At 37.9% G+C, this 13,706-nt stretch overlaps 1 protein-coding gene across 12 annotated transcripts in view; it reads right to left on the bottom strand.

Moving 5' to 3' along the window:
• The window catches only part of FARS2 (phenylalanyl-tRNA synthetase 2, mitochondrial), a 537,883-nt gene that overhangs the window by 437,237 nt on the left and 86,940 nt on the right, over window positions 1-13,706 (bottom strand). For 5 of the 12 annotated variants that reach the window (XM_027601919.1, XM_035728487.1, XM_035728488.1 and 2 more), the window contains one exon: window positions 4,195-4,229. The exons of the other annotated variants lie outside the window; for them this stretch is intronic. The gene's annotated coding sequence lies outside the window, so the exon portion shown is untranslated. The remainder of the gene's footprint in view (window positions 1-4,194; window positions 4,230-13,706) is intronic. 12 annotated transcript variants of the gene reach the window in all.

The following is a 13,706-nucleotide window of genomic DNA, read 5'->3' as shown; positions in this document are numbered from 1 at the left end:
AACTTTCCCAACTAAGTGACAGATTTTAAGTAGTTACACAGTGGCTGTGGAGTACATTTTTCACAAGAGGATATAAAATAATGACAGAGAACAAACTGAGGGTTGCTGGAGTGGGGGTGGGGTGGGAGGGATGGGGTGGCTGGGTGATAGACATTGGGGAGGGTGTGTGCTATGGTGAGCACTGTGAATTATGCAAGACTGTTCAATCACAGACCTGTACCTCTGAAACAAATAATGCAATATATGTTAAGAAAAAAAAAAGGTGGGGGGCGCCTGGGTGGCTCAGTTGGTTAAGCGACTGCCTTCGGCTCAGGTCATGATCCTGGAGTCCATGGATCGAGTCCCACATCGGGCTCCCTGCTCAGCAGGGAGTCTGCTTCTCCCTCTGACCCCCTTCCCTCTCGTGCTCTCTATCTCTCATTCTCTCTCTCTCATATAAATAAATAAAATCTTTAAAAAAAAAAAGAAAAAAAAAGGAGGAGGAGAAGATAGCAGGAGGGGAAGAATGAAGGGAGAGAAATTGGAGGGGGAAAGGAACCATGAGAGATGATGGACTCTGAAAAACAAACTGAGGGTTCTAGAAGGGAGGAGGGTGGGGGGATAGGTCAGCCTGGTGATGGGTATTAAAGAGGGCACATTCTGCCTGGAGCACTGGGTGTTATGCACAAACAATGAATCATGGAACACTGCACCAAAAACTAATGATGTAATGTATGGTGATTAACATAACAAAAAAAAATGTGAAGGAAAAAAAATAATGACAGAGAAGTACAGTCGTACCACTCATCACAAAGTCATGACTTTGGCCACATTGGTATTTTTGCCATCTTGCATTTTTCATGTCTTTTTGGTATGTTTCCAGAGCAATATTTTTTTTTAATTTTAATGGAAAAGCCGTTAAAAAAATATTTAGTTGCCACTCATTTTTAATAGCAACATATGAAGCCCAGAAAACAACTATGTATTATAACTTATGTGTCATGATCATTGTGAAAATAATATATTTGAGAAAAAATATATATTCAAGAAAGAATAGTAACAAGCATGCATCATGATCATTATTAAGATAGTATTTTTGAGAAAAAGAATATACAGAAAAGGCTAGTGAATCTGGGAAGCATGTAGGAGAATTATAAGAAGCATGTTCCAGAGCACTGAGCACCAAAATACAGACAGTCTCCCACTCATTCATTCAAAACACAGCAGCAGTGCCAAGCACTGGGGATTTGTGGGAAATGTGCCCCACCCACGAAACACTGTGGCAAACTATAAACATGTCTCAAACACACAGAAAGCATAAAGCACCTTGCGACTCCAGGAACTACTGGCAGAGATGATCAGTGAAAGCCCCCTCATTGAGGTGAACTTCTGAGAAATCTTGCCAGGAGACAGGTTTGGTAACGGAGTGGATAAAGAAAAGGCAGGCATCTTAAACACAGGGAAAGGCAAGTCACTGCTGCAGAAGCTTCCAGAGAAAGCTCCCATTAGTTCTATGTAGATTCTACTCAGCACCTTAGGACAAGTGACAAGCTACACAAAAGACTGCTGAGGAGAAAAGAAGGAAGGCACCTGCATACAGGTAAATGTACCCACGGTGGGAAGTAAACACACCAAAGCAGTTCGAGCCGGTGGTTTCAGCCTTCTGGGAGTGGAAACAATTCATGAGCTAGATAACAGCACACCACAAAAGCAAGTTAAATTAGTAAAAACTGTTACCTGCATACTAAAGGAAAGATAATTCTGCTGAGTCTAATGAAAAAAAAATGGAAACTATTTTGTTTTTTTAATATAGTCAATATCCATTATAACAATTATCCATAAAAGTTGGATTTTACTTTAGAACCACTGAACTCATTTTCTTTTTTAAAAAAGATTTATTTATTTGAGAGAGAGAGAGAGAGTGAATGTGTGTGTGTGTGTGTGTGTGTGTGTACGAGCAAGGGGAGGGGCAGAGGGAGAGAATCTCAACCCCCACTGAGATTATGACCTGAGCCAAAACCAAGAGTCAGACACCCAACCGACTAAGCTACCCAGGCACCCCACTCATATTTTCTAACTCTGAATTTCTCTTTCCCAATATCACCAAGTTTCCACCTAGAAATATGAAAAGGAAAAAATATAATAACCTATTTAAAAATCTGCTTTCAATAAGTTTTCAAAGCAACTATTTTAACAAGTTTTCTCTACAATTGTTCTTCCAAAAAAAAATGAGCAGATTTCACTGATGCATTACCAAGGAAATGTGACAATTTCGCAAAAACCTTTCTTCATGGGGGAAAGTAACCTGCAGTCTCTAGGTAAGTTATAAAATCATTCCTAACAGAGTAAATACTTTACAACCAATCATTTTTTTAAATTTTAGGACTTAGCCAATATAAGAACATAACACAGGAAGTAATGGAACAGGGTTCCTGGAAGAAAGAAACCAAAGTATTATTGGCCACAACATAACTGTCTATCTAGGAAGCTCAAATGAATCGACTGATAAACTATTAAAACAAATAACAGTTTGGTCAAGGGAATGAAGTTAAAATTCCTAAAAATCAATAGCATTTTTCAATCCCAGTAATAACCAACAGGAAATAAAGTTATAATGAAAAAAATCATTTATAATAACAATGACTAACTAAGTAGTCCCCCCTTATCCACAGTTTCACTTCCCACTGTTCAGTTACCCACAGTCAACAGGGCGCAGGAGATGATCCTCCTTCTGACGTACTGTCAGCAGGACAGTAGAAGCCGAACACCACGTTACAGTGCCTGTGTTTTCTCCTCGCTTCACTCCCTCACATGGGCATTTTATCATCTCACATTATCACAAGATGGATGAGTACAGTACAATAAGATATTTTGAGACAGAGACCACGTTCACATAACTTCTATCACACTATACTGTTGTAATTGTTCTATTTTTATTAGTTAATTGTTAATCTGTTACTGTGCCTCACTTACAAACTTTATCATAGATATGTACATATAGGAAAAAACCTAGGATATACAGAGATCTATACTGTCTGTGGTTTCAGGTACCTGCTATGGGTATTAGAACAGATTCCTTGTAAATAAGGGGGGGGAGACTACTGGGTCTAAAGAGGTCAATTTGAAGCAAATTACAAAAATTTACAAAGAACCATGAAGGATCAGAATAAATAGAGATATACATTGAATGGGGAGACTGAACAGTATAAAATGCCAGCTCTATCCAAATTATTTTAATGTAACTCCCAATAGAAATTTCTATGGGGGTGGTTAGGAGGACTTTAATACCCAGCTTCATTTGAAAAACTAAATAAGTGACAGAAGCTAGGAATTTGTTGAAAAATAACAAGAAAAAAGCAACAAAGAAAACTCGTAAAAGAACTGACACAGCAAATAGATTCTATTTTTAAATTTAATATATATCCTCATAAACCAGTGTAGAAATAAATTATATAAGGAATAGTGTTAAGAATCTAACTATTTGGGAGAAAATGAACTCATCTCCACTTCATGTCATATGCCTAAACACTGTGGAGAGTTCTATAGACAGTTCTGTTATTTGTTTAAAAACAAAAGAAAAACAAAAACAGAAGAAATATTGGTAATTCTTTCTGAACTGATCAGGGGTTAGGAATGACTGTTTTACAAAAGAAGCATATGAAATAAATGGAAGACACGTAAATTTGACCACATGAAAATTTAAGACTTTTGATGTTTATAAACATCAAAAAACTTGAAACTTTAAAAAAAAAAAAATTGGGGAAAATCTCTGCAGTGAATGACATAGCCAGCCACTGTTTACTTGAGCTCTGGGACAAGAGTATCAGCTCTTTGAAATGCTGATGGCCTTTTCAACATTCTACTCCATATAAATAGCTCTTTGCATCATTTTAAATACAGATCTGGAAAACATACACTTTATTTTATTTCAAAAACAAATCTGGGCTTTTGAAAATAGTTTATTAGCCCATAGATTTATGAGATCCCACATATGTGAAGAAATATCTTTGATCTTAGAAACAGTTTGAAAAGACTCAGAGCTTTCAGTTACATGGGTATGAAATAAAGTCTCTGAGATTTTTAAAAACCAATAGACTGCCATGTCTTTGTTCTTCCAGAGAAAAAGCTATCTTATTTTATAACTCTAGAAAGATATATTTAGAACTAAGATTTTTTTCCTCTACTCTGAGCTTTCTTATAAAAAAGCAGCCTTACCTTTTAGTTTGTTTTAATCCCAAAGGAGATAGTATCTGAAAAATAAAAATAAAACAATAGGAAAAAACACTTGAAAATTAATGGCTCAAATACGTTTATGCCTCTGTGATTTTTCATATTAAGTCTTACAAGAGCTCTGAAGAAACAGGTCCACTGTTTCTCTAGAAAGACATTAAGCAAGTGGGGGCAGCACCTCTAAGGTTCAGCACAGTGTGAACAATAAAATCTCCTGTCTCTCTCTTCTCTGTAAAAGGCCAAATATCTGCCCAAAGGTATAAAAAGAATAGAGGCAAATGCATAGATATCCACTATCTACTATGCTTGTTGTACATATAAGTACTAAAGCTTATTATTTAACAGTACAACTAAATAAAAATGAGGTCAATGTCTGCATGTCAAACGTTAAAGTTTGGTTTGTTTTACTTTCTATTTTGATAAATATTATATATTCTTTGATTATTGGTCACATAATTTCTCCAAAACTTAACCTCTAGAAGTAATAGTGAAAAACTCCTTCATGACACTTCTACACACTGAATCACTTGATGTAATTTTACATCACCTAATAGCATTGCTAATGTATTTAAAAGGGGGGGGTTACAATACAATTACTAATTGTTCATAACACGTTAATTTTCAACTAAAAATATTTGGTCAGAAGAAACAGTTTGAGATCGTTTTTATCTGAATGATATCTGTGCATTTAATTAAATCAATTCTAAATTTCAATATTGGTCAAAAAATAACATCAGTATGTAAGTACAAGACACAAATTTAAAAAAACACATCTATTTATAGTTTCACAGATACAGTCCATCAAACCAAAAAGCCTCAACACTCTTAAGAAGAAACATCAACACAAAGCACCTGCACATGGTTACCCTGCTGGTTAACTACAGATCTTTCCCGGGCATTTACTGGCTTATCATTTCTACCTGCCCTCTCTACAGTTTCCCTTTCCGGCCTAGGTCATAATGAAGGATCAGATGGGGGCAGAATTGAAAGGAACATGGAATTTGCAAATGTATGAGTCACTTAAAGCAGTAAAAACCCCTGAAGCGAGGACACTGATTTGGAAGTAGCCGTTTTGGATCACTACAGGGTAGGAGAGTATGGTCACATATGCCAGGGAACCAACGGTCTCACAGGTCAAATGACAACAAACAGATGGTCACAGGACTTAGAAACCAAATTTAGTTCCACCAACTTCAGAGAAATCACTACGTCATCACAGAAATCATCAAAGGGCAATATCAGATCCTAACCATAATTGGTAGATAGAAAGCCTTGCTTCTCAAAGTAGGGCTTATATACACCTGGAGTCAGGTGGCAAAAGACAAGGGTTCCACATTACCACAAGACAAGCATGGCTCATCTGCCAAGACTGCAAATTTTGACTGAATCATTTCTTTTCCCCTGGGGAGATACATGAGTTTTTCGAATTATTTCCCTGATAGTAAGTGATTCACAATTATTTCATGTTTAAAGAAAAAAAAATAGGGAAATATTATAGAAGAGAACAAAGAAAAAAAATCATTAATGTTAAGCCAAAGCACCAAACTATAAAATATTCCACACTTGAGACCCCTCTTTAAGACTGCTTAGATCTCCAGGTGAGGGTAAGATACTGAGATGGAACATTCAATCTGCCCTGACATTATATCTTCAAGGTCAAGCTCTGACATCATCATTACAACTCTACCACCATCTCCGCCATGACCACCACTCATAAAATTTACTAAATATTCATTATTACATCTGAAACCATACTAAGTTCTTTATACACATTATCTCATCTACTGTTGCTAAGTCAATAGACTTGGGAATTTTAAATCTGTACTATCAGACTTTTTAAAAACTAATATTATTAATTGATAAATCATGCATATGGTAATAAATTCAAATGTTAAAAAAGGGTAAACAGTGAAAAGTAAACTTCGACTGCCTCCTCTACCTCCCTATAAACACTTTATATGTGTTATACAATTGTATGGGTGTATGTACACACATATACATATAAACCCCTTTCCCACAGACTTAATTTTTACACAAATGTTAGCATACTGTTCTGTATCATATTCTTACCAGTTAAGAATCTGCACTGATAATACTCCACAGAAGTCAAGTAGTACACATTCTTTATAATGGTGCAGAGTATTCCATATTCCATCACATGAAAGCCCCACCATGTATGTATTCAGCCACTTCCCCACTGATGAACATTTAAACTTTTTCCAATATTTTGTTAAAATGAATAAATCTATTTAAAAAATACCCTTGTACAAATATGTTTGCATACACATTCTAGCATTTTTAGGATAAACTCCTAAAAGTTGAATTGCAGGGTCAAATGGTTTATGTATTTTAAATTTCAACGGATACAGTCAAATGGATCTCCCAAGTGGCAATGCACTAGTTACAAGTCCCACCAATGAGCCCCACCACCAATTATGAGTGCCACATTCCCTGTACCCTTTGTAGAACCATAACTGATCAAACCGTTTCATCTCTATACTGCAAAAGAGTTTTACTAAAATAAAGTTACACTAAATAATTTTCAAGATTTTTTTTTTAAGTCGACTTTTGTGCAAAGGACTGTTGCTTAAACCACCATCCATGAAATCAAAGAGTTTAAAATGTAGGAAGCTGGAGCACCATGGTATTCACAGTGAAACGTAGAAATACATTTATAAAAGAACATATGATTAACAAGAGAACAGCATAAGGTCCCCAGAGGTACAGGAGGAGGAAGAGCAAATACAAACAACGACGGGGAATGCATTCATGGAAGTCAAGTCTGGACAGCCTGAAAAGTACAAGGAAGAGACAGCAGATGGTGTACAAACAAGGTGAGTGAAGGCAGAGTTCAAAGTCAAACCAAATACTTATGCTGGATGCTACTGGTCTAATACTTGGGGTCTAATACTTGGCTAGGGGTTGCTCAAAATGCAAGTAGTCCAGTCAGACAAGAAAAGTAAAAAAAGCCAAATAATACAGTTTCACAAGAAACAGTGGCCAAAAAGAATTTCTACAAATCAACTCTAAATGGAAACCAGCAATTCAGAAAGGTTCTAGGTGACTATATCCTTTACACAAGGTTCAAAACCCTAGTAGGGCAGGACTATCTTTACACATTTTATAGATGCACTATAGGACTCTCTTAAAAACATCTACTTAATATGATCATATTGCTCAAAATAAAAGCAAATAAAAAATGATGCTACAACTTCATGTTTTATCTTGCCGATAACTGCAATTCAGTCATTTCAAACCCAAGACAATAGCAAACTCCAGCAAAAACAAGGGTTTTGAAGGAAAAAGCCCTGGTTTCAAATCTAGCAAGTCATTGGGGCGCCTGGGTGGCTCAGTTGGTTGGGCAGCTGCCTTCCACTCAGGTCATGATCCCAGGGTCCTGGGATCGAGCCCCGCATCGGGCTCCCTGCTCAGCGGAAAGCCTGCTTCTCCCTCTCCCACTCCCCCTGCTTGTGTTCCCTCTCTCACTGTGTCTCTCTCTGTCAAATAAACAAATAAAATCTTTAAAAAAAAAAATCTGGCAAGTCATTTAATCTTCGAAACTTCATCTGCAAAATGGTTACAAATGCTATGCAAATGAAATTACATAGATATAAGAAAGAATGATTGATTGATAGATGGTATTTAAATCTAGAGAAAGAGAGAATCTACATATAGAATCTAGTTGGGTCCCTGACACACAATGAGCTCTACACACAACTTTTCTCTTTCCCCTTCCAGCCTACTTCAAGTAAAACCAAAATATATAGTACCACTTAAATACTGACTGCTCCCAAGCACATCTTTTAGCTTTCTCTAATTTCACTGACATAATTCCATCAAAGCATTAAAAAAAAAAAAAGTACTCAGTGATAAAGAATGCCTAGACAATTCAAAAAGAAGAATGGTACATTTTAGAAGTTAACAATATAAACAAACAAAAAGCATTTTGAATTAAAGAGGTCATATAAAAAACCCTATATTAATATAACATTCTTGATTTGATCTATAAACCTAAGAATTATTCATTTTGCTGAGTAAAAGGAATTTCCTAATATCTGCTCTTCTATATTCCTTAATACTGAACCACTATGTTTTTAATATAGCTCATCTGTTGTATAATTCTAGTCATCTTTGCATGAGCATTTACCCCATTTCCCCTTCCCATATTCTCACCAGTTGTGCTGGCACAATATCATGGGCAATATATTGACAAACAGTGTTGAAACCATGTAATATTGACCTTGTTTTCTTCATTTCCTCTCCTGACTCTAAAATAGCTTATCCCCAACATAACACAGGTATATATCTCCGGGAACATTAAAAGTAAGATTCTCTGAGAGAGCACGGTTTTAAATAAAGCAACTTAAGTTAATCTGAGTAGCTCAGCTACTTTAGGTATATCATCAATCATCAAAACCAGCCAGAAACTGCTAGAGTAGCATCTTCCAAACTTCACATAAATAAATCTGTGAGTTTCTTCACATGCCATGCTTTCAATTAGTCTTTTGATGGCTCTGCTCATTTTTTTTTTATAACCATATACTTCTTCCTATTGATTCTTAACACTTCATATATTGGCAGGAAACGACTGCCAACCTAATATAATGCCATGCATTTATGCAGCACTTTTAATTAAGTCATTTTGGAATCTCCTTAGCATTTTGATGAAGACGCGTTGTCTTCCTTGAAGTGAGGGCAGTTGAATTTGTCCTTGCATTTCCAGTACCTGGCCCAGTGCCTGCTATATAGTAGGTGCTCAGTATCTATCACGAGTTGCCAGAGTGACAAAGTCCTGGGTTTGAATCCCAGCTCCGGTACTTTCCAGATTTAACCTGGAACGTGAGCAAATCATGTGACCTCCCAGGCCTTTAGTTTCTTGTCTGAAAAATGGGGATGAAGAATATCTGTTTCATAGAGTTTCTGTGAAAACTAAATGAAATAATGTATTTAAAATCATTTCCAGGTTAGCTGATACATAAGGGCTGAAGAAATTGTAGATGATTTTCACTAAACCACACATACATCCTCACTCAAATTCTGAGGTCATGTATTACATAGTTAATGTCAGACAATGGTTCAGTAAGTAATACCCCCCCACCCCCGCCTTTAAGGCCAGTAACTATAGAGAGGTGGGTACTAGGCCCTAAGAAGCAGCAAATGTTCTCTGGAATTCGCCTTGACCATTTTAGAATATTACCTACACCCTGTTTCATGGTCCAATTCTGTCAAAATTGATTTCACACTTCCTTTAGACTCAACCCTTCTATGACCCATTAACAACTATAATGTGAGTCTGAGGCCAGGTAAGCCCCAGTCCTCCCTGTGTCTACTATGTCCTTCCTTATTATCTAACCCTTGATATTCCATGACTGATCCTAACATTTCAGAGAAACACAGATGAATTTCACTAAAGCTAAGCTTCAGGGCCAGAGAAGAGGAAATCCCAGCCACAAAGAGAACACTATATTTTGAACCCTTCTGTGTGCCCAAGGAATCCGAAGAGGTATAACAAATACAGTATAACAGGCTGGACATGGGAGAAGCAGTGACATTTGAATGTGAAACATGGCTCTGGTTAATCTCTCATTATCAATATCTAAATACAAAGCATTTTAAAACTACAACTCATTAGTCTATAAACACACCTTGAAAGAGGCAACATTAAAATGAGGAAGACCATGACTAATTCAGCCAAGCAAAATAAGAGAGAAAATGAGATCTTTTATCTGAAGACTATCTTAAGTACAAAAACCTCAGAGTCCATAAGAAATGACAGTCCAAAAAACAGTTGGGTTAAGATTATAAATCAACAAGTATTAACGTAATGTCTACTACAATAATGCAAACATTTGCACAGTCTTTTAGAAGTTACAAAGTATGGCTCAGATCATGATCTCCCAGTCCTGAGATTGAGCCCCATGTCAGGCTCTGTGCTCAGTGGAGAGTCTACTTCAGATTCTCTCTCTCTCTCTCTCTCTCTCTCTACCTCTGCCCCTCCCCCCACCGTGTGTGTGCACGTGCACTCTTCTCTCAATAAATAACAAATCTTTAAAAATCTTTATAAGTTACAAAGTATATTCCAGCTACTAGTCAAATCTAACTACCCATCAGAATAGTAGGAATGGTTATATCTCTAGGGGCAGCTGGAGGCATATCCAAAGGGGTCTGTTAATGAACATGAAATTTCTTTGATGCTACATTTCTGATTTTTCCCTATTACATAATACCCCTATATTTGTTGTGATCATACATACATAATAAAACATCCATTAAAAAAATCCCTCAACATGGGGCGCCTAGGTGGCTCAGTTGGTTAAGCGTCTGCCTTCGGCTCAGGTCCTGATCCCAGGGTCCTGGAATGGAGCTCCGCATCGGGGCTACCTGCTCAGCGAGGAGTCTGCTTCTCCCTCTCCCTCTGCTTGTGCTCTCTCTCATTCTCAAATAAATAAAATCTTGAAAAAAAAAACCCTCAACAATGGGGTTCAGAAAACATTCAAGGTTAGTGAACACACTTAGGTGTTGGAAGGTGGCACGCCCAGAAATGCACTGCTGAATTCACTGTACCATCCCCACACACTCTCCTATGCTTCTCTTCCATTGAGCTGTTCCTGTTTTATAATAAAGCAGTAATTTTAAGTAAAGCACTTTCCTGGGTTCTGTAAGCCAATCTAGCAAATGATTGAATCTCAGGAGGGGGTTAAAGGGAACCTAAGATTTATAGCTGATTGGTGAGAGGTACAGGTGGCAAGCTGGGATGATGACTAGCTTCTGAAGGGGCTGGAAGGGAAGAGGGAATTTGCTGGAACCGAGCCCTTTACCTGAAGGGTCTAAGCTAAATCTAACTAAAGGGTAGTTAGTGCAGAACCAAATTTAATAGTAGAATACCCAGTTAGTATCTGGAGAGTTGGAAAATTGGTTAGTATGGGGGGGAAAAAAAAGGATGCATCTGCTATCAAAAATTTTATGAGTAAAGATAGCTCACAGGCATTTCAAACGTGGCAAGACAATTAAGAGACATGGTGAGTTCATTCCAGATTTCACTCACATTCTTTTTTTTTTTTTTCCACTCACATTCCTGATTTTGAACCATCACTCTAATGCTTGGAGAAACTGAATAAGGAAAAGCACATGAATGACTGTGCAAATCCATATGCTATAGAATTTTTAAAATACTGCACCAGGTGGCTGACTTGAAATTACAAAAGAATTACATTCTATCCATTTCATTATGAGTTGAAGCAGCCCCCCATGCTTTAGAGCAAAAGGTTTATTAGAGTGATTGAAAATGCATGAAGCCAAGGTGGAGCTGAAACACAGCACTCTTACCACCCTCGAACCCACCCACCACATAAAGCAGGACCATTTCGGAAAGGTGTGCTCTGATCCTGCAGCTCAGATGGAAACAGCACTAGAGATGTTCCCTCCCTCTATCTACTCAGTTCAAGGCCAAGAATGGTGAACTTCACCATGGCTGCCCTCCACAGCAAGAGTTGGTTGGTGAAGGTTTGTAAGGTGTTATCAAGAAACAGTAGTGGGGAAAGAAGAGCTGTTTAAAACACAGAACTAGGCTCATCTGCAGAAAATAAACTTCTGTTTACATAAACCACTGTTGACAATGAGGTTCACAGAACACAGAACAACGTTCTAGGCCTTTGGAGGTGCAGTGTAAGGTGCTCACAACTAAAATGGCTCAGAAGCTACTCTTACTACAACTAAGAACTTACTACGGAGTTGTTCTTATTACAAAAGAATTCCTAACAGAATACATGTCATATCTTAAAAGCCAAAAGGAATAAAATAGGAGGCACCACAACATCTAAAATACACCGCATCACTCTTACTTCAAAATGAAAAAGTCAGAGTAATAAAAAGCTGAGACAGAGGTGTGACTGACCAGAGGACTGGCTTAGGAAACTGAGGCAGACATTCCCCCACGGGTCTATGGGGGTTCCTGAGAGCAGAGTTCAGCCAGAAACTCGGTCTCCCGAATTTCAAGTTGTTAATGTTTCATAACATGATATTACTCAAGTGGCTAACACAGGAACCTAATGAAAAAAAGGGGGGCATCCTACATTCACACCATTCATGCTCAAAACTAACAGAACAACAGGACTGCTCTGAAAGACCACACTATTATTCTCTAGACCACATTCTCAAATAACCATGCCCACAGTGGATTGACGGTAGAAGAGGTCAGTGAGAAAGACTAAGCACTCTCCTGCTGTAATTAAAACAACTTCCTACATAATGATAGACTCTTCCCAATTTATTTTCTTACAACATGGGGAGAAGAGGGTATTTAATTCTGGCCCGTCCTGAAGTCTAGTACAAATGGATGTCTGATTTAACAGGAACAAAAATAAAGGGTATACATTTAGTTATTTTAAGATCTAAAACTACTAAGATCAGTATTTTTAGGTGACCTACAAAGAGCAGCATGAATTGGAAGGACTTTTTACTCTTTAAGAACAGATTCCTTCTATCCCCTGCCTGATCTCTGAAGGGGGTAAAATTTCCCAATCTGCTACTAGAAGTCAGCTGGACAAACCAGGAGTCAGTATGTTGTTTCAGCAATCAATACCAACACCCAGTGGAATCCACAAAGTGGGAATCAACACAAGGCAAGGGGCAGTGCAGGTGTACCTGTCTGCCTGCCCATCCCCCCAACTTTCCATTCTTAAGTGAGGCAGTCTGTGGTCTAGTCACTCCAGGATTAAGGCTGAGAAAGGAGAAAAGGAGGAAAAGTTCATCTCAGAGCTGAATGGTGTGCAAGGACGCAGGTTGGACACTGAAAACCCTACGGGCAATCTTCGCCATCTATAACATCACCTTTTCTGTGTTCTCTTCACCAACTTCACAAACTAGATGTCACGTCAAATAACAGAAAGAGTGTGAAATAAAAACTGGTAGCATTAGTGCCAATTTAAATTGAGAGACTATAAATAAATTTATTTAAGTAAAAGATAAATGTTTCTTTATTTCTTCTTAAGTAAAAGAGAAATAAAATTTCTTTCTCTTTCTTGTTTTTCCAGGGTGGGGGTTAACTCAGCTGAGTGCTTGAAAGGCACGATCTCCCTCACGAGTGTTAAATGCGCTATCACCCCAGCATAAGGAATCAGGCTAAGCAGCAGGTGCATCCATGAGGAGCCTGGGCAGATTTACCATGCTCATGATTATGTTTTCACAGATCTTTTCAGTTTTTCTTGTGTGTAATGCCCTTAACTGTGGTCTGGCTACCACAGTGGTTAGCTGTACTATTAGTTGAAATTCATGGAAGGGTATTTAGGGCTAGTTATCAGAGGCTGGTATGTAAATTAATGCAAAGTATATGTAAATAGATCTCAAATTCAAAATGTTGCCTCTTGGGAAAGAACAGTCCACACCCCAATGGCGTGCTCCCCACACTCACTACTCCAAGCATCTGAGAGAGCGCTGATGGGAGGGCTCACTCGGGGTCTCACATGTGGCTGGTACACTCCGGGCCCAGGTTTCAGAAG

The sequence above is a fragment of the Zalophus californianus genome, chromosome 7 (genome assembly GCF_009762305.2).
Source record: "Zalophus californianus isolate mZalCal1 chromosome 7, mZalCal1.pri.v2, whole genome shotgun sequence".
In the NCBI taxonomy this organism is placed as follows: Eukaryota; Metazoa; Chordata; class Mammalia; order Carnivora; family Otariidae; genus Zalophus; species Zalophus californianus.
This window is presented reverse-complemented; position numbering and strand designations above follow the sequence as displayed.